At 40.5% G+C, this 19,690-nt stretch overlaps 23 non-coding genes across 23 annotated transcripts; all 23 read left to right on the top strand.

Annotated features, from left to right (window-relative positions):
* The first annotated feature begins 93 nt into the window (after positions 1 to 93).
* TRNAR-UCG (transfer RNA arginine (anticodon UCG)) lies at positions 94 to 166 on the top strand. The gene has a single exon. It is a non-coding gene; the product is annotated as a tRNA-Arg (tRNA).
* A 91-nt stretch (positions 167 to 257) lies between these two features.
* Positions 258 to 330, top strand: TRNAR-ACG (transfer RNA arginine (anticodon ACG)). The gene has a single exon. It is a non-coding gene; the product is annotated as a tRNA-Arg (tRNA).
* Positions 331 to 579: 249 nt separating this feature from the next.
* Positions 580 to 652, top strand: TRNAR-ACG (transfer RNA arginine (anticodon ACG)). Its single transcript has one exon. It is a non-coding gene; the product is annotated as a tRNA-Arg (tRNA).
* A 250-nt stretch (positions 653 to 902) lies between these two features.
* TRNAR-UCG (transfer RNA arginine (anticodon UCG)) lies at positions 903 to 975 on the top strand. The gene has a single exon. It is a non-coding gene; the product is annotated as a tRNA-Arg (tRNA).
* A 413-nt stretch (positions 976 to 1,388) lies between these two features.
* TRNAR-UCG (transfer RNA arginine (anticodon UCG)) lies at positions 1,389 to 1,461 on the top strand. The gene has a single exon. It is a non-coding gene; the product is annotated as a tRNA-Arg (tRNA).
* A 90-nt stretch (positions 1,462 to 1,551) lies between these two features.
* Positions 1,552 to 1,624, top strand: TRNAR-ACG (transfer RNA arginine (anticodon ACG)). The gene has a single exon. It is a non-coding gene; the product is annotated as a tRNA-Arg (tRNA).
* Positions 1,625 to 1,710: 86 nt separating this feature from the next.
* On the top strand, positions 1,711 to 1,783 carry TRNAR-UCG (transfer RNA arginine (anticodon UCG)). Its single transcript has one exon. It is a non-coding gene; the product is annotated as a tRNA-Arg (tRNA).
* A 91-nt stretch (positions 1,784 to 1,874) lies between these two features.
* On the top strand, positions 1,875 to 1,947 carry TRNAR-ACG (transfer RNA arginine (anticodon ACG)). Its single transcript has one exon. It is a non-coding gene; the product is annotated as a tRNA-Arg (tRNA).
* Positions 1,948 to 2,196: 249 nt separating this feature from the next.
* On the top strand, positions 2,197 to 2,269 carry TRNAR-ACG (transfer RNA arginine (anticodon ACG)). Its single transcript has one exon. It is a non-coding gene; the product is annotated as a tRNA-Arg (tRNA).
* An 85-nt stretch (positions 2,270 to 2,354) lies between these two features.
* Positions 2,355 to 2,427, top strand: TRNAR-UCG (transfer RNA arginine (anticodon UCG)). Its single transcript has one exon. It is a non-coding gene; the product is annotated as a tRNA-Arg (tRNA).
* Positions 2,428 to 2,825: 398 nt separating this feature from the next.
* Positions 2,826 to 2,898, top strand: TRNAR-UCG (transfer RNA arginine (anticodon UCG)). Its single transcript has one exon. It is a non-coding gene; the product is annotated as a tRNA-Arg (tRNA).
* Positions 2,899 to 2,990: 92 nt separating this feature from the next.
* On the top strand, positions 2,991 to 3,063 carry TRNAR-ACG (transfer RNA arginine (anticodon ACG)). The gene has a single exon. It is a non-coding gene; the product is annotated as a tRNA-Arg (tRNA).
* A 409-nt stretch (positions 3,064 to 3,472) lies between these two features.
* On the top strand, positions 3,473 to 3,545 carry TRNAR-UCG (transfer RNA arginine (anticodon UCG)). Its single transcript has one exon. It is a non-coding gene; the product is annotated as a tRNA-Arg (tRNA).
* Positions 3,546 to 3,636: 91 nt separating this feature from the next.
* Positions 3,637 to 3,709, top strand: TRNAR-ACG (transfer RNA arginine (anticodon ACG)). Its single transcript has one exon. It is a non-coding gene; the product is annotated as a tRNA-Arg (tRNA).
* Positions 3,710 to 3,958: 249 nt separating this feature from the next.
* TRNAR-ACG (transfer RNA arginine (anticodon ACG)) lies at positions 3,959 to 4,031 on the top strand. Its single transcript has one exon. It is a non-coding gene; the product is annotated as a tRNA-Arg (tRNA).
* A 250-nt stretch (positions 4,032 to 4,281) lies between these two features.
* TRNAR-UCG (transfer RNA arginine (anticodon UCG)) lies at positions 4,282 to 4,354 on the top strand. Its single transcript has one exon. It is a non-coding gene; the product is annotated as a tRNA-Arg (tRNA).
* A 415-nt stretch (positions 4,355 to 4,769) lies between these two features.
* On the top strand, positions 4,770 to 4,842 carry TRNAR-UCG (transfer RNA arginine (anticodon UCG)). The gene has a single exon. It is a non-coding gene; the product is annotated as a tRNA-Arg (tRNA).
* Positions 4,843 to 5,092: 250 nt separating this feature from the next.
* On the top strand, positions 5,093 to 5,165 carry TRNAR-UCG (transfer RNA arginine (anticodon UCG)). Its single transcript has one exon. It is a non-coding gene; the product is annotated as a tRNA-Arg (tRNA).
* A 415-nt stretch (positions 5,166 to 5,580) lies between these two features.
* On the top strand, positions 5,581 to 5,653 carry TRNAR-UCG (transfer RNA arginine (anticodon UCG)). Its single transcript has one exon. It is a non-coding gene; the product is annotated as a tRNA-Arg (tRNA).
* A 90-nt stretch (positions 5,654 to 5,743) lies between these two features.
* On the top strand, positions 5,744 to 5,816 carry TRNAR-UCG (transfer RNA arginine (anticodon UCG)). Its single transcript has one exon. It is a non-coding gene; the product is annotated as a tRNA-Arg (tRNA).
* A 90-nt stretch (positions 5,817 to 5,906) lies between these two features.
* Positions 5,907 to 5,979, top strand: TRNAR-UCG (transfer RNA arginine (anticodon UCG)). The gene has a single exon. It is a non-coding gene; the product is annotated as a tRNA-Arg (tRNA).
* A 416-nt stretch (positions 5,980 to 6,395) lies between these two features.
* TRNAR-ACG (transfer RNA arginine (anticodon ACG)) lies at positions 6,396 to 6,468 on the top strand. The gene has a single exon. It is a non-coding gene; the product is annotated as a tRNA-Arg (tRNA).
* Positions 6,469 to 6,554: 86 nt separating this feature from the next.
* TRNAR-UCG (transfer RNA arginine (anticodon UCG)) lies at positions 6,555 to 6,627 on the top strand. The gene has a single exon. It is a non-coding gene; the product is annotated as a tRNA-Arg (tRNA).
* Positions 6,628 to 19,690: the final 13,063 nt, after the last annotated feature.

Below are 19,690 nucleotides of genomic sequence, written 5' to 3'. Positions count from 1 at the left end.
AAGCTCTATGTTTATTTTCGTAAAAGATATTTTATGCGTCATAAAGAATGCATAAATACAATGTTTGGAAATTTTATTTATAATACGAAGCTAGGGCTTGTGGCGTAATGGATAACGTGTCTGCCTTCGAAGCAGAAGATTCCGGGTTAGAGTCCTGGCAAGCTCGGTATTACCATTTAAAGATGATTATTAGAGTATAACGGAAGGGAAATTTATAATATTGCAATGCTTCAATAGCATTTTGATCAAGCTCTAACGGGCTTGTGGCGCAATGGATAACGCGTCTGCCTACGGAGCAGAAGATTCCAGGTTCGAGTCCTGGCAAGCTCGTTGTTTATTTTCGTATAAGATCTTTTATGCGGCATAAAGAATGCATCAAAACACTGTTTGGAAATTTTATTTATAATACGAAGCTAGGGCATGTGGCGCAATGGATAACGCGTCTGCCTTCGAAGCAGAAAATTCCAGGTTCGAGTCCTGGCAAGCTCGGTATTACCATTTAAAGATGATTATTAGAGTATAACGAAGGGAAATTTATAATATTGCAATGCTTCAATAGCATTTAGATCAACCACTAACGGGCTTGTGACGCAATGGATAACGCGTCTGCCTACGGAGCAGAAGATTCCAGGTTCGAGTCCTGGCAAGCTCGGTATTACCATTTGAAGATGATTATTAGAGTGTAACGGAAGGGAAATTTATAATATTGCAATGCTTCAATAGCATTTTGAAATACTTACAACGGGCTTGTGGCGCAATGGATAACACGTCTGCCTACGGAGCAGAAGATTCCAGGTTCGAGTCCTTGCAAGCTCTATGTTTATTTTCGTAAAAGATCTTTTATGCGTCATAAAGAATGCATAAATACAATGTTTGGAAATTTTATTTATAATACGAAGCTAGGGCTTGTGGCGTAATGGATAACGTGTCTGCCTTCGAAGCAGAAGATTCTGGGTTCGAGTCCTGGCAAGCTCGGTATTACCATTTAAAGATGAATATTAGAGTATAACGGAAGGGAAATTTATAATATTGCAATGCTTCAATAGCATTTTGAAATACTTACAACGGGCTTGTGGCGCAATGGATAACACGTCTGCCTACGGAGCAGAAGATTCCTGGTTCGAGTCCCGGCAAGCTCGTTGCTTATTTTTGTAAAAGATCTTTTATGCGTCATAAAGAATGCATAGATACAATGTTTGGAAATTTTTTTTATAACACGAAGCAAGGGCTTGACGCGTAATGGGTAACGCGTCTGCCTTCGAAACAGAAAATTACAGGTTCGAGTCCGGGTAAGCTCGTTATTACCATTTGAAGATGATTATTAGAGTATAACGAAGGGAAATTTATAATATTGCAATGCTTCAATAGCATTTTTATCAAGCTCTAACGGGCTTGTGGCGCAATGGATAACGCGTCTGCCTTCGAAGCAGAAAATTCCAGGTTCGAGTCCTGGCAAGCTCGGTATAACCATTTAAAGATGATTATTAGAGTATAACGAAGGGAAATTTATAATATTGAAATGTTTCAATAGCATTTTGATCAAGCTCTAACGAGCTTGTGGCGCAATGGATAACGCGTCTGCTTACGGAGCAGAAGATTCCAGGTTCGAGTCCTGGCATGCTCGTTGTTTATTTTCGTAAAAGATCTTTTATGCGTCATAAAGAATGCATAGATACAATGTTTGGAATTTTTTTTTATAATTCGAAGCAAGGGCTTGTGGCGTATTGGGTAACGCGTCTGCCTTCGAAGCAGAAGATTCCAGGTTCGAGTCCTGGCAAGCTCGGTATTACCATTTAAAGATGATTATTAGAGTATAACGGAAGGGAAATTTATAATATTGCAATGCTTCAATAGCATTTTGATCAACTAATAATGGGCTTGTGGCGCAATGGATAACGCGTCTGCCTACGGAGCAGAAGATTCCTGGTTCGAGTCCTGGCAAGCTCGTTGTTTATTTTTGTAAAAGATCTTTTATGCGTCATAAAGAATGCATAAATACAATGTTTGGAAAAAATTTTTATAACACGAAGCAAGAGCTTGACGCGTAATGGGTAACGCGTCTGTCTTCGAAGCAGAAAATTCCAGGTTCGAATCCTGGCAAGCTCGGTATTACCATTTGAAGATGATTATTAGAGTATAACGAAGGGAAATTTATAATATTGCAATGCTTCAATAGCATTTTGATCAACCTCTAACGGGCTTGTGGCGCAATGGATAACGCGTCTGCCTACGGAGCAGAAGATTCCAGGTTCGAGTCCTGGCAAGCTCGTTGTTTATTTTCGTAAAAGATCTTTTATGCGTCATAAATAATGCAGAAATACAATGTTTGGAAATTTTTTTATAATACGAAGCAAGGGCTTGTGGCGTAATGGATAACGCGTCTGCCTTCGAAGCAGAAGATTCCAGGTTCGAGTCCTGGCAAGCTCGTTGTTTATTTTCGTAAAAGATCTTTTATCCGTCATAAGGAATGCATAAATACAATGTTTGGAAATTTTATTTATAATACGAAGCTAGGGCTTGTGGCGTAATGGATAACGTGTCTGCCTTCAAAGCAGAAGATTCCGGGTTAGAGTCCTGGCAAGCTCGGTATTACCATTTAAAGATGATTATTAGAGTATAACGGAAGGGAAATTTATAATATTGCAATGCTTCTATAGCATTTTGATCAACCTATAGCGCAATGAATTACGCGTGTGCCTACGGAGCAGAAGATTCCAGGTTCGAGTCCTGGCAAGCTCTATGTTTATTTTCGTAAAAGATCCTTTATGCGTCATAAAGAATGCATAAATACAATGTTTGGAAATTTTATTTATAATACGAAGCTAGGGCTTGTGGCGTAATGGATAACGTGTCTGCCTTCGAAGCAGAAGATTCCGGGTTAGAGTCCTGGCAAGCTCGGTATTACCATTTAAAGATGATTATTAGAGTATAACGGAAGGGAAAATTTATAATATTGCAATGCTTCAAAAGCATTATGATCAACCTATGGCGGGCTTGTGGCGCAATGGATAACACGTCTGCCTACGGAGCAGAAGATTCCAGGTTCGAGTCCTGGCAAGCTCGTTGTTTATTTTCGTAAAAGATCCTTTATGCGTCATAAAGAATGCATAAATACAATGTTTGGAAATTTTATTTATAATACGAAGCTAGGGCTTGTGGCGTAATGGATAACGTGTCTGCCTTCGAAGCAGAAGATTCCGGGTTAGGGTCCTGGCAAGCTCGGTATTACCATTTAAAGATGATTATTAGAGTATAACGGAAGGGAAATTTATAATATTGCAATGCTTCTATAGCATTTTGATCAACCTATAGCGGGCTTGTGGCGCAATGAATTACGCGTGTGCCTGCGGAGCAGAAGATTCCAGGTTCGAGTCCTGGCAAGCTCTATGTTTATTTTCGTAAAAGATATTTTATGCGTCATAAAGAATGCATAAATACAATGTTTGGAAATTTTATTTATAATACGAAGCTAGGGCTTGTGGCGTAATGGATAACGTGTCTGCCTTCGAAGCAGAAGATTCCGGGTTAGAGTCCTGGCAAGCTCGGTATTACCATTTAAAGATGATTATTAGAGTATAACGGAAGGGAAATTTATAATATTGCAATGCTTCAATAGCATTTTGATCAAGCTCTAACGGGCTTGTGGCGCAATGGATAACGCGTCTGCCTACGGAGCAGAAGATTCCAGGTTCGAGTCCTGGCAAGCTCGTTGTTTATTTTCGTATAAGATCTTTTATGCGGCATAAAGAATGCATCAAAACACTGTTTGGAAATTTTATTTATAATACGAAGCTAGGGCATGTGGCACAATGGATAACGCGTCTGCCTTCGAAGCAGAAAATTCCAGGTTCGAGTCCTGGCAAGCTCGGTATTACCATTTAAAGATGATTATTAGAGTATAACGAAGGGAAATTTATAATATTGCAATGCTTCAATAGCATTTAGATCAACCACTAACGGGCTTGTGACGCAATGGATAACGCGTCTGCCTACGGAGCAGAAGATTCCAGGTTCGAGTCCTGGCAAGCTCGGTATTACCATTTGAAGATGATTATTAGAGTGTAACGGAAGGGAAATTTATAATATTGCAATGCTTCAATAGCATTTTGAAATACTTACAACGGGCTTGTGGCGCAATGGATAACACGTCTGCCTACGGAGCAGAAGATTCCAGGTTCGAGTCCTTGCAAGCTCTATGTTTATTTTCGTAAAAGATCTTTTATGCGTCATAAAGAATGCATAAATACAATGTTTGGAAATTTTATTTATAATACGAAGCTAGGGCTTGTGGCGTAATGGATAACGTGTCTGCCTTCGAAGCAGAAGATTCTGGGTTCGAGTCCTGGCAAGCTCGGTATTACCATTTAAAGATGAATATTAGAGTATAACGGAAGGGAAATTTATAATATTGCAATGCTTCAATAGCATTTTGATCAACCACTGACGGGCTTGTGACGCAATGGATAACGCGTCTGCCCTGCGGAGCAGAAGATTCCAGGTTCGAGTCCTGGCAAGCTCGGTATTACCATTTAAAGATGATTATTAGAGTATAACGGAAGGGAAATTTATAATATTGCAATGCTTCAATAGCATATTGACCAACCTCTAACGGGCTTGTGGCGCAATGGATAACGCGTCTGCCTACGGAGCCGAAGATTCCTGGTTCGAGTCCTGGCAAGCTCGTTGTTTATTTTTGTAAAAGATCTTTTATGCGTCATAAAGAATGCATAAATACAATGTTTGGAAAAAAATTTTATAACACGAAGCATGGGCTTGTGGCGTAATGGGTAACGTGTCTGCCTTCGAAGCAGAAGATTCCAGGTTCGAGTCCTGGCAAGCTCGGTATTACCATTTGAAGATGATTATTAGAGTGTAACGGAAGGGAAATTTATAATATTGCAATGCTTCAATAGCATTTTGAAATACTTACAACGGGCTTGTGGCGCAATGGATAACACGTCTGCCTACGGAGCAGAAGATTCCAGGTTCGAGTCCTTGCAAGCTCTATGTTTATTTTCGTAAAAGATCTTTTATGCGTCATAAAGAATGCATAAATACAATGTTTGGAAATTTTATTTATAATACGAAGCTAGGGCTTGTGGCGTAATGGATAACGTGTCTGCCTTCGAAGCAGAAGATTCTGGGTTCGAGTCCTGGCAAGCTCGGTATTACCATTTAAAGATGAATATTAGAGTATAACGGAAGGGAAATTTATAATATTGCAATGCTTCAATAGCATTTTGATCAACCACTGACGGGCTTGTGACGCAATGGATAACGCGTCTGCCCCGCGGAGCAGAAGATTCCAGGTTCGAGTCCTGGCAAGCTCGGTATTACCATTTAAAGATGATTATTAGAGTATAACGGAAGGGAAATTTATAATATTGCAATGCTTCAATAGCATATTGACCAACCTCTAACGGGCTTGTGGCGCAATGGATAACGCGTCTGCCTACGGAGCCGAAGATTCCTGGTTCGAGTCCTGGCAAGCTCGTTGTTTATTTTTGTAAAAGATCTTTTATGCGTCATAAAGAATGCATAAATACAATGTTTGGAAAAAAATTTTATAACACGAAGCATGGGCTTGTGGCGTAATGGGTAACGTGTCTGCCTTCGAAGCAGAAGATTCCAGGTTCGAGTCCTGGTAAGCTCGGTATTACCATTTGAAGATGATTATTAGAGTATAACGAAGGGAATTTTATAATATTGCAAATCTTCAATAGCATTTTGATCAAGCTCTAACGGGCTTGTGGCGCAATGGATAACGCGTCTGCTTTCGAAGCAGAAAATTCCAGGTTCGAGTCCTGGCAAGCTCGGTATTACCATTTAAAGATGATTATTAGAGTATAACGAAGGGAATTTTATAATATTGCAAATCTTCAATAGCATTTTGATCAAGCTCTAACGGGCTTGTGGCGCAATGGATAACGCGTCTGCCTTCGAAGCAGAAAATTCCAGGTTCGAGTCCTGGCAAGCTCGTTGCTCATTTTTGTAAAAGATCTTTTATGCGTCATAAAGGATGCATAAATACAATGTTTGGAAATTTTTATTATAGTTCGAAGCAAAGGGCTTGTGGCGTAATGGATAACGCGTCTTCTTTCGATGCAGAAGATTCCAGGTTCAAGTCCTGGCAAGCTCGTTATTACCATTTAAAGATGATTATTAGAGTGTAACGGAAGGGAAATTTATAATATTGCAATGCTTCAATAGCATTTTGATCAACCTCTAACGGGCTTGTGGCGTTATGGATAACGCGTCTGCCTTCGAAGCAGAAGATTCCGGGTTAGAGTCCTGGCAAGCTCGGTATTACCATTTAAAGATGATTATTAGAGTATAACGGAAGGGAAAATTTATAATATTGCAATGCTTCAAAAGCATTATGATCAACCTATGGCGGGCTTGTGGCGCAATGGATAACGCGTCTGCCTACGGAGCAGAAGATTCCAGGTTCGAGTCCTGGCAAGCTCGTTGTTTATTTTCGTAAAAGATCCTTTATGCGTCATAAAGAATGCATATATACAATGTTTGGAAATTTTATTTATAATACGAAGCTAGGGCTTGTGGCGTAATGGATAACGTGTCTGCCTTCGAAGCAGAAGATTCCGGGTTAGAGTCCTGGCAAGCTCGGTATTACCATTTAAAGATGATTATTAGAGTAGTGATAGCTATACAGATTCGCAGAGATCCAAGATGGCCGCCACCCCAAGATGGCCACCAGACCCCCATCCACCAAACTCAAACCAAACTTCCAACCCAAGATTGGGTAAATCTTACCTGACATACCCTGCCTTCCAGCATGCTTTGCATACTTTATGATCCTTTTAATGGATCTACCCAGACTTATGTTATTTTGCTAGATCCCTGTTTGAATTTCCCGCCATAAGCTCATGTCTGAGAAACAAAGACAAATATACAAATAAAGATTTTTTAATAACAAATACCAAATAATATATACAATAAAATAGAGAATAACAAGAATATAAATATAAACAAAGATATTGCCATTGTTTGTCATTAAGAAGGTCAATACTTCTTTTCTTTGAGTTGTGGCTTGTTCCCACATAAAAAACCTTGTTACATACTGAATTCTAAATTAAAAACCAAAAATATTTACCGCCACTTTTACCGCTAATGAAAACCACTTTTTAAATCGTAATTTTGAAGGTAATTGTTCTTATCTCTAGTGTAAAAAGCATCTTGTTCAAAGTGACATTTTGATTTTCAAAACTTGATATTTTAGTCGAAATCTTAACTGAAAGCCTCTCTTTAAATCGTAATTAGCGCCGCGTTTTATTAACAATTTCACGACATCAACGTGGCATTCACTCTAGCGGGGCGTCGGCCACCAACTTTTTTTTCAGGCACTCTGGTGGCCTGGAGTGGCGAGGCGCGGAATAAACGTTGACGGATGAATTTTGATGAAAGACAGGCCGGATAGTCGAGGATTGTTAGAAAACGACCTTTTAAGTGAAGCCATCCATTGGTTCTCAAAGATCTTGGGCATTTTGGCTCCGAATCGTATCCACGTTGATTGAGCGAACAGCTGTTAAGTTTGAGAAGGACATCGAAGTCAAGGCCTCATTGAAGAGAACGTGTTCCAACTGGTGCAGGGCACGTAGAACCTTATGCGGTAAGGCGGGACTTGTGAGCTTTTACGGGCCATATCCCATAAAATTCTTCGTTGACCCTTTACCTCCCGAAGGAAGTTACATCCAAGCCACTGCGGGGCTTGGTCTTCCTGCCCAGGTCTAGTTGTTTGACCCACAACCATCAAGCTTGCTTCCTGCATTCGGATGGCTGAAGCGACTTCACACAAATTTTACGCAACTTTTAAGAGACCAACTTCAAATAATTCTATGATGGAAAACGCGTCAAATTAAGTCCTGGCGCAAACAACCAGACCACTAACAAGTAATCAGGTCTGGTTGTTGGCGCCAGAACTTCTCCTTCGTTGCGGTAGTCAGTTGTATGGATCATGCGGCGTCATTTGCGTCCACACAACGGACTATCGCAATGAAGTTCGATTCATGAACCACAACCAACAAGCTTTGTACATTCTGATGGCTGTGGCAACTTTTTAAGTTGGCTAGGGGCTACTTATTCCCTAAAGATTCTATGAGGGATTACGTAAATCTAGCCCATGAATCGAATTTGGTCTCTTCTCAAGCTATGCCCGAGAAGAGACGGATGGAAAAATCGAATTTGGTCTCTTCTCCGTTGGAAAATTGAGTTTGGTCTCTTTTCACCAACCAAAAGCGGCGCCAGTTGAAGAAAAACATCTTCGTAAAAATAGTACTGGAGAAAGACATTTTAGTATAAAAACATGAGAGCGTAGTCAGGCAACTGATAATTTTCGTTTTGAAACACGCTGCTTATATACTAAAATACAAAGGGCAAATTTAATATTAAAAGAGGTCTCGAGGCAATGCTTTCAAGATAAAAAAATATTTTTTACCGACCACACCCTTTAACGTACTATTAAAGCAGCGTGTCTTATATAAGAACCGCCTCAAACAGGTTGAAACTGGCTTCATCTAACCAGGGCGTTGTCCTTTCAAAGGTAACGACTTTAAAAGTTTAAGAATTTTAACGTTTTGATAAAGATAAACGGCGTGTTTTTTAAGATTGTCCATAGCTCAGTAAGGTAAAGCAGGGTTTACTATTGTGATACCCCAAAAGGTGGCGAGTTCAAATCCCGGCCAGTTTACCGAGCTATGGACAATCTTTTTATGTATAAAATAAGGTTAGTTTAAGAAGTTGGGGTTAGTTGACAAACAAGCGTTAGTCATGAATGACGCCTTTTTTTAACTTTAGCGTCTAATATGTGTCTAGATATATATCCAAACAATACCCAGTCGAGTTTTAAAAATTATTTGCATCAGCCTTTGAACTTGACTAGTGATTTTGAAGTTGGGTTGGCGGAAATCATATTTCCAAATCATTGGGTGAATATAAGCGAAGAGTTTAACAAGTTTGAAATTCAGGTCGTAAATGACGTAAATCGTGACAAATATGCGGCTAGTCGAGAGCCTGTTGAATATCAAAAAATAGAGATACCAGTCAATCGTTATGCTAAGACCAAAGAGTACGAACTGCCTCAAAATTTTGTCGAGCTTTTAAATGATGATGTAAACAGTCATCCGTATTTAAAAGGCAAATTATCTTTTAAATTAGTAAATAAATATAAAGACGGGGCCCTGGGAAAACAATTAGATACAAACTTTCCCGTTTACTTGCAAGTTTTAGGAGAGGAAAACATACGCTTCAAAATACCAGCTGATTCCCCCTTGGCTACATTATATGAATTTAAGGAGAATAAATACGAAGATGTTCCCTATATATCCAAATATCCTGTATCAAAGCATGCTAAAAATATGAGTTTAAATTACACTAACAATTACGTGGAAATCGAAATTGATAATGTTGGAGATAGTTTTAATAAAAAATTTGATTACAAATACATTCCTAAAGCAGCCATTAAACGTAAAACGAGCCACGTAGTTCCGACAATAAGAAAAAAACCTCAGCCGGAATATAAACCTCTACCGCCGTCTATACCTATTTTACCGCGAACTACGCCTTTTCTTCCGATACCTATTGCTACGACTGAACCCGTAGTATTTGTACAACCACAGGCATCTAAAATAACCCCTCTACCCAAAATAACTATTCCAAAACAAACCTTTCCAAAGCCTAACCAACCAAAGCCTTATTATCCAGCATATCCAGGGCCTGACCCATCTAAAACGTTACCTCCAGCTTCGACTAAGCCGTTACCTCCAAGTTCGACTAAACCGTTACCTTCAAGTTCAAATAAACCAATACTTCCAAGTTCAAATAAACCGGTACTTCCAAGTTCTAATAAACTGATACCTCCAACTTCGTCTAAGCCGGACCCACCAACATCGACTAAGCCGGCTTCTGGTATAACAACAAGGCCGAAAGCTCCTTCTCCACCATCACCCCCGAAAGCTCCTTCTCCTCCTCCTCCTCCTCCTCCACCACCACCACCACCAAGAACTCCTTCTCCTCCTCCATCACCCCGAAAGCTCCTTCTCCTCCTCCACCACCACCACCACCACCACCAAGAACTCCTTCTCCTCCTCCTCCTCCACCACCACCACCAAGAACTCCTTCTCCTCCTCCTCCTCCACCACCACCACCACCAAGAACTCCTTCTCCTCCTCCTCCACCACCACCACCAAGAACTCCTTCTCCTCCTCCTCCACCACCACCGCCACCAAGAACTCCTTCTCCTCCTCCTCCACCACCACCAAGAACTCCTTCTCCTCCGCCACCCCCGAAAGCTCCTTCTCCTCCGCCACCACCCAGAGCCTCGACACCACCTCCAAAGATTCCAGCACCCGAGATTCCAAAACCCTCGACCTCTAAACCACTTACACCTACCCCCTTGCCAACGGAAATTGAGGAAGTATATATATTTCCAGACCCATCAAAAACTGACTCACCAAAATCTCCAGACTCTACAACATCCAATACATTTGAGCTACCCATATTACCGACTCCCTCCCCGCCACCGGTTGATACAAAACCCTTGTTTCCGCAACCGGTTGATCCGCCAGCAAAAAAGATCGAGCCAATTATCACTAAAAAGCCTGAGCCAATTAACCCTGAAGATTATGACAATTACACATTATTGTTCTTACCGCAAACTTTTAAAGCCAGTGAAACGCCGGAGAAAAACACCGAAGGGCTTTATCGGGCAGTAGCTCGCACGTTAGAAAGCTTAGTATTTAAAAAAATTCAAGTAACATACCACGAAGTAGATAATTGGGGCTATGCTATCGTGTATAATTTCAAAACATCAGAATGGGTGGAGATTAAATTTTCTCCCCAAGTAGCTAAATTGCTCAACGCTGACCCCGATAAATACTACACAGGAAAACACCAGCTAGGTCCCTTGAGCACGACATTAGAAGAATATACCATAAATGAGAACAATGCATACGTAGAATATCGAGTTAATAGAACCATAAAGCGCTATACCCCCTGGGAAGAGCCCTGGCTTTATTTCTTTTTTCAGGTGTCCGGCGAGTTTAAATCGACACAAACCTTGCAAGATGATTATAAAATTTATCATGAAATTGCCGAAGCGCTCAAAGTAGCCGCTACCATAGATCCTTTAAGATTGCATCAGGCCGAATTTAGCGTCATTGAACAAGGAGCGGAACGTTATTTTAGAGTCTATTGCCCGTCAAAAATTGAAGTGCTATTTACCTCGGATCTGCGGGATATTTTAAATTTAGAAAATGAATATGTTGGAGGGGAGTTTTTATCCACTAAACCTTTAGAGCGTAATATTACGTATTTTAAAACAACTAATGATACATACGTAAATTATCGCGTCCATGAATCGCTTATGTATCTATTTACCAAGACCGATTTTACAAAAATCGAAATACCCGCGGGTGAATATACCTGCGATTTGACCGCGACCGGCTCGGTAATCCCCTTCTCTTTACATTTAAAAATCATTAGAAAGTTATTAGAGGCTCAAAAACGCATGCCTCGGCAGCATTTTAAAATCTTTATTCTTAAAACGGCGATAGAAAATAGATTCTATGTTCGTCTCGAAATAGAGCCGGGTGCTCGCGTAAAGATAGCTGGACCGATGGCCCAGTTATTTAACATTCCCGAAGTGGGAGAATTTTTTAAACACAGTCACTCGGGAGTGGCGCTAAAAAATCCGCGATTAAAATCAATGACATTGACAACGAATAATAATTTTTGGATTAGCGAATACGATGTTGATAGATTTCCAGAAGACCCGGATTATGCAGATCAACCGTATATACCCAGGTTTCAAGGTAAACAAGTTGACAATTACTTGTGCGAGATTCCTCCCGGGGTATATTATCATATTAGCGATGTTTTAAGTGCCATGAGCGAAGCTATGTCACCTACGCATAGGAAAAGTCTTAAATTTACGCAGAACGTAGATGGAACCGTCACGGTTTCAAAACTGAACGATACGGTTTCAATTTTGTTTCCCAAAACAACACCCGGAAAAGGACTCGGGCGTTTGTTAGGGTTTAGTAGTAATCAATTAGATCGGTATATCGATAACGAGACGTCGGAATACCCCGCTGATATCATGAGAGGCATCGATGCCATGTTTGTCTATACAAATATTATCCGTCAACAAGTAGTGGGTGGGGGTCAAGCCCCTCTGTTACGCTTCATAAAAATGCCAGCTTTTTCGTTGCTAGACGAGGAGAATCAACAAATTTTTAACAATATCGATTTTTATCCAATTTCAACAAGTGATATACAAGAAATTGAAATTGAATTGAAATCCGATTACGGGGAAAATATCCCGTTTAATTTAGGCAAAGTATATATTAAACTGTTCTTTAGGCGTAGACGTCAATAGAACTTGAGCGATGGTGCCCAATAGATATACTCTGTATTTCCAAAGAGGATCGTCTCTTCCGGCTTTACACGCGAACGTTTTCCAATCCGGGGGTCGTTTCAGTGTCGGTGCTATTTTCAATTCTTTATTGCGCAAAATTACGCCCTTTATTAGGCCGGCCATTAGTACTTTAGCATCCGAAGCCGTTGGGTTAACGAGCAGAGTAATTAGCGATGCTCAAAACCCCGGAATATCACCTCGAGAATCGATTAAAAGAAATGTCAAACAATCAATAAATTCCCTACTACATAAAGGCGTGGATCGATTTGTTAACACTCAGAGCGGGACGGGTCGAAAACGAAAGAGGACTGCTAAAACAAGCCGGAGCAAACGTCCTAAGAGACGCACTAAACGCGATTTTCTAGACTAAACATGTCGACCTACGAAAGTGTTCTCTCCGATTTTGATGTATTTGAAAAGCCGGTGGTGAATAATAATATTGTTGGGACTAAAACGACTGCTCACTATCCAATTGCGCCACTAGCTAATGCTAAATATGTCGAATTTATCATTCCCCCCTCTAACAATTATCATGATTTGACTAAAACTCTTTTGAGATTAAAATTTCGCGTTGTACACGAGGACGGCACACCCGTTCCAGACACGGAGACAAAAGTCTCGGTGACAGTTTGGGCGGAAAAAGCAACCGCTGTTTTGGGAAATAGCGCTGTATTGAGAAACGCGGAAACAGCAACCGCGGTTTTGCTTGTACGCGGTTTTGCAAACCGCTGTTTTAGGAACCGCTTTATTCCAAAACGCTCTTTTGAAAACCGCTCAACTACCCGTGAACCCCTAATAATATGTATCCATATATGGCCTATTTTAAAATACTTTTAAATTATGGACAAACGGCTGCCAGCTCCTGGTTAACTTCCATGTTATATTATTTAGATACTATTATCGATCCCGCGAAGGCTTTGGTAGCTGCTGATATTAACAAGGAAGATAATGGTATAGGCCGTCGCGCTAAACGCGTGGCAGAATCAAAGACGTGCGATGTAATTGGTGAATTATTTCTGGATATGTTTAAAACGCCCAAATTCTTGCTAGATAATATCGAGGTTCGGATTAGACTTCATCGAAGCTCCGCGGATTTCGCTATTATTCACAATGAAACGGGAAAAAAATATAAGATTGATTTAACGGAATGCACCTTGTTTACGCGCGAAATTGAGGTTAATCCCGAGCTACAACTAGCCCACGCGCAAATGTTAAATTCGGGAATAAACGCTCGGTACGAAGTAAATTCTATTGTTATGAAAAATTTCTTAATAACCGCCGGAACGCAAGATTTTATTAGGGACAGCTTGTTTACCGGGCAATTACCCTCGCGAACTGTCGTGGCTTTCGTTACTAATAAAAAATTTGTAGGGGAAGCAACTTCTAACCCCCTGGATCTCCAACACTTCAACCTCGATTTCATGCAATTCTCTCTAAATTCTCAAAATTATCCCGATATCCCATTTACGCCTAATTTTGCCGATGATCAATACGTTAGATGTTACAATTCTTTATTTGAGGGGCTCGAGATATTAGGTCTTGACCGAGGAAATATTATTTCTTACGATTTATATAAAAAAGGCTTTTTTATCGTTGTTTTTGATTTGAGTAGAGAACATCTCGCTTCGTTAGGTTTAAATTCCATGCCCCAGACTGGTAACTTGCGATTATCGTTAAGATTTAGCTCTCCGCTAACCGAAAACGTCACGTGCATTGTCATGGCCGAATTTCCGAACAATCAGTTAATAATATCTAAAAACAGAGAAATTATTTATAATCACCCCAACGTATAAAAGACTAAAACTTTATAAATACAATATCAGTCGCGAGTCAATATGCACCAAGTACACACCGTCACGCCAAAGCTCGACATTTGCATCGTCGAATCGATTGAGCCTAAAATCTTGATTCAAAGATCGGATCCGCGTACAAAAACTATATTAAAATCTAACGCTTGGTACGCCTTGTTTCGGTTTCAAAATGAACTCACGTCCTTTTTTGACGGAAAAATACCTCGCTATCATATTTGGTTGCCCGTCAAAGAGCGCATCAAGCTGGAATGCTTCGTCAATTCGAAAGATGAACGTATAATCGATCTTCGATACTACGAACGAGGCAGCGGCAGCCGTTATTTCCTCAACTTTAGCACCAGCGAAGGATTCAGCCTGAACAAAACAGGATGGCAGACATTGATCGATTTAAAGCCGCTGATTGACGAGGCTCTCAAGGCTAAAGGGATAGCTGTTTGTCGCATGCGTGAATTAATTTTAAACGAGCTCACTACCACTTTGTTTGACGTCACCTCCACTTGCGCCAACGCCGAGTGTCGAAAACAAATATGTCACTCTCAAAGCTGCTCGGAATTTGACACAAATTTCAGTGATCGAGTCGAGCGAAATTTACACGAAGCGTTGCCGCAGTTGGATCGAGAGAAAATTTTGGATCAATTTGAGACCGACCATGGCTGGCTCGAGGATCAAGAGGATATTTACGATTATTTTGTTAACAGTTTTGCCGATTTAAAAAACGCCCTGATATATGGTTATTAAAAACAAAATGTACTGATATATAGTATTTGTTTAACTGATATTGTTTTTATAAAATACCTTTGTGTGTATTAAATAAAGTTGTTTATTGGGAAACCATTTAGTCGTTATTTACACTTTTTAAGATATGGACGCTAAAATTAAAAAAATTTATTACGACGTGGCTAATCCGGCCGCTTATGGGTCGCTAGCGAGGTTACAAAAAGCTTTACCGCATGTGCCAGAAGCAAAATTAATCGCCTTCCTCGAAAAGCAACCCGCCTACACGAACCATCGCTTTAGACGCTTCCGATTCAAGACCAATCAAGTGTACGCCACGACCATTGATGATGTTTTTCAAGCTGATTTGTTGGATCTACCGAAATTAAAACGTTTTAATAAAAATGTCCGTTATGTTTTGTGCGTCATTGACGTCTTAAGCCGCTACGGATGGACAGTACCTCTTAAAAACAAAACATCTGGCGAGATTATCGAAAATTTTAAAAAAATATTTCAAGAGAGGATCCCTTTAAAAATATACACCGATTTTGGTGGAGAATTTAATTCGCGCAACTTTGGTTCCATTTTGAAACGTCACAATGTGCGAATACATTTTGCCCGGAGTCAGCATAAGGCTAGTCTAGCGGAACGTTTTATTAGAACAATCAAGGAACAAATTGCCCGGGTTATTACGGCCACAGGGAATAAAAATTACGTGAAATATTTACCTTTAATTAATCGAGCCTATAATGAACGGGTTCATTCGACAATTGGAATTGCGCCGGCTCATGTTAATATAGATAACGAATCAATTATTTGGAATAAACTGTACGGGAAATCAAACGGAATTAATCGATACGCACCGAGGCTTAAAGTTGGCGACTACGTGCGTCTTTCTATAGCAAGTCGAGTCTTTAGAAAAATTAGCTCGGGAGGGACGTTTACTGACGAGATATTTCGCATTGTTGACGTTATACCAAGGTCTCCACCCGTCTATCGCGTAGCGGATTTAAAAGGGGAGCAAATTTTGGGTGTTTTCTACGCCGCCGAATTACAAAAAGTCTCGTTACCTGAGACGGGACTTGTCAAAACTAAATTATGAACACTTCGCAAATAAACGCTCTTTTAACGTGCGACGAAAGAACACGACCCTACTATTTAGGATGCTTCCCAGTAGATAAACTCCCTCCACATCCTAGGAGACAGAAATTTTGCTTCATATTTAATAATGAAGCAGCTGGTCAGGCTGGAGAACATTGGATAGCGTGCTTTTCTAACAATGACACGGTGGAAATGTTTTGCACTTACGGAAATTCACCGCGATACTACAAAGTTAATTTAAAACGATACGGGAAACGAGTTGTTTACAATAAACAGCAAATTCAACATCCATTTTTTCAACTGTGCGGTCTGCATTGTAGTCTGTACCTAGCACTCCGCTGTGAGGGCGTGGCTAGACAGACGATATTAGACGCTATTTACGCTAATAACCTTAAACTTAACGACTATGTCGCTTTATTATATTTATCTCTACATTTAAAAAAACATGTACACAGATATTGTTCACAATAAAACAATTTTTTATTTGTCTTAATTTTACATTTTATTATTTAATATCACGCCATTTATGATGTCGACCCCTTCGTTCGTTAGATGGAACTACTGGGCCGAGATTTTGAAGTTCGTCTTTCTTTTTTCGAGGTTTTTTTTTGTTTTTTCTTTTTCTTTTGTTTAGCAGAGGCCGTTTCAAACAGGTTTTCCAAATCCGTTAAATTGTCCCCGTTTTCCTCCGCTAAATTCTCTTGTTCATCGGCGATTTCTTCTTGAAAAACGTCATCGGGATTTGCATAACCGTAAGCTCCTTCTTCTAGCTCCCTTTTTGGCGTGAAAAATGTCTGTTGCAAACGATTTGCCAAAACTTCGGCTTGCCGTTTCACCATATCGCCAACATAGGTCGGGCCATATTGCTGGTAGAATTCTTCCTGTGTTGGTGTCCTAACAGCCGCTTCGCTTTTAAAAACCTTTTGCCTAGGTTCGGTTTTATAACGACGAGGTGTGGTGAACGAGCTGTCAGGTGTGCTTGTTGTAGCTGATGACGCTGCATAGCTCGGCCATGACAATTGTTTTTTTCGCGGCGGCGTTTTAGCGGTGACCGGTAATGGCGGCGCGCTGGCGGTAGACATTGAAGGACTAACGACCTCAAATTTAGGTAAAGGAATTTGTTTCTCGATACTTAAATATTTCTTAAAAGCGTCTAAATATTTATATAATTTATCGTAAGCATTCAATGGCGATTTCAATATATCATCAATCTCTCGGTCCAAGGCGGAATGTTCTTGCGCCGCTGTTGAAGTTACAGCAGTGGACCATTTGTTTCATAGTTTAGCAGCTATGGCTTGGACAATTGAGGGCAGGATAGCTGCAAGCAACGTTGTAAGAAAGCCACCTGATTGCTGCAACAACAGCTTTTTTTTTGCTTTTCTGCGACAAGGTACTAGATCCGAGTTGTCTAATAATTTTCTTGTACTTTGCTAGCTTTTTCTTACGGTTTTTACTCAAATAAATGCCCCCGCCCTTTAAATTCTTACAAATTGTCTGAATGCTCTTTAATTGAGGCGCGCTACTATTGTTTAAGAGGGTTCGCCGTTGTTTACAGCTAGTTTGACGCAAACTTTGTAAATAAGGGACAAATTTGGCAAACTTTGTCGAAGGACGGGCTACTACGAAACGAGAGCGTTTTCCTGATCGACGTTTAACACGCGGCGCCATTATTCAAATGACAATTAAATTTAATCGACATAGACATACATAGGTGATTCGTGAGGTGGAACACGCGACCTTAATCGTAAATTTTCCGGAGTTTCTTGTTTCAAATCAATTAACAAATAGCTATAGGGTTCTTTAGTGGCTAGTCTGTACGCTTCCGTAATTCGTTTCGGGTTATCCGGACTTATTTGTTGCGCTAAATATCTAATTGAGGCAACATCTCGAGGATTTTTCATTATTATAAAATAGGAAGAGTTTTGGGAAATTATCCGCGATTGGCTACCTTTGGGAAACAGTTGCTGCGTAATAATAATGACCGTATATCCTAAGTGATGCGACGTTACGCACACTAAATCGGCAATATGAGTTTGCTTAAATAATTGGCTAGCTAAGTCGTCTAGTATCAAGTAGGAATCGCGATTCATTTCCCAAAAGTCCGTATCGGCCGTTGGCAATCCTTGAATAAATTGAATTCCCGGAATCAATTGTTTCAATTTTTCGTAGTTTGGCTGCCAAGCCGCGTAGCAATATATAACCTTTTTATACGGTGGGTCAAACATTAGCTGATGATTTTGTAATAAATTACTTAAAAGAAAACTCTTCCCCGCTTGCGTCGGCCCCACGATTAGAAACTGGGCAGGTGTTTGGAATTTTAAAGAATGCGAGACTGACTCGGTTGGATTCATTTTAAATAATAAACATTTTATTATTGTTCACATGCTATTTATATTAAAAAACAAAGATATATATTTAAAAAAACATTAATAATCAAAAAATTAAAACATTATAAACCCAAAAACCCCAAAAAACCCTTACATATTTAAACAGAATTAATAAGAACAATATAAACAAAAAAAACCCTTTTACCCAAAATCCCCTATTAATTGTTTTTTAAAAAAGTTTTTTCAAAGTTCGTTATCCGTTGCCGAAACCGTTGGGCATTCATGAAGTCAAAGTTCACGCGAGACTCGGAGGGTAGGATGTAGACACGCACTACAGAAGAAAACACGACGGATTGATGCGCACGCGCACTTTTTCGTTTCCCGACCGCTCGTTGTTGGTGGCTGGGCATGTTTGGACCAAAGGGTCGCAAACATCCTCGCCCTCGCTGGTCGGGAAGTCGGGAAACCCCTGACGCAGTGGTTTGTTGTTGCACGGCTTTTTTGGAAACCATCGGACACGATGGACTGTGCTTCCGATGTTCCCTCGATGGATGGTCCGTGCAACGCCACTGGTACAGGGCAATGCCGCAAAAGGCGCAGCGCGTCGTCTACGTTTCTACATCTGCAAGATAGAAACCGTCTTTGGCCAGGGCTTCGATAGGAACGCACGATTCCCACAAGCCCTCAAAAGTATGTCTCCGCCTAGCCTCGTAATTCATGCGAAAGAGATGTTGAAGCTGGTGTTGCCTCTTTGAAACCGTAAGGTCGACTGGTTGTCAAATCGGCGTTCAACAATCTCTTATTCGAGGTTTGGCGAAATCTTTTGGTGATTTTCACGGCCTCTAGCTGCAGCTTGTATTTATCCCGTTTAAAATTAACAGGGACATTGACTGTAACTTCCTTTTCCGGATTCATCGCCACACTTTCAAAGGTTTCAAAGTCAAGTTTTTCAAGATTTTCGCGGTTTAACGTTAAGCCTTTAATTTTCTTGACTTCTTTTCCTTTGCTAGTGCGAAACGAGTAAGTTTTGGCACCGGTACTACAAAAGGAAGTTATATAATCACCGCCGAGTTCGTCCGCCCAGCAGCCAATATGGTTGCCAGTTGGAATGTCAAACTTTCCCGGTAGATGGCGGTAGATTATGGAGTCGGTGTCACAATACAAAGCTGAGCGGTCCAATTGAAGCAGCATCTATTTCAATTCGAGTCGCCCGTAGCAAGAAACAAAGCTCCCCACAATAGCCGACCCCAGTTTGTAGTCTAGAATGTAATCGCTTTTGGCTTTGTACGATAAGAGAGCGATCG

The sequence above is a fragment of the Phalangium opilio genome, unplaced genomic scaffold (genome assembly GCF_054372755.1).
Source record: "Phalangium opilio isolate 3A_F unplaced genomic scaffold, DU_Popi_V2 ptg000037l_1, whole genome shotgun sequence".
NCBI lineage: Eukaryota > Metazoa > Arthropoda > Arachnida > Opiliones > Phalangiidae > Phalangium > Phalangium opilio.
The sequence above is the reverse complement of the archived record's forward strand: the minus strand, read 5'-3'. Positions and strand labels throughout refer to the sequence as shown.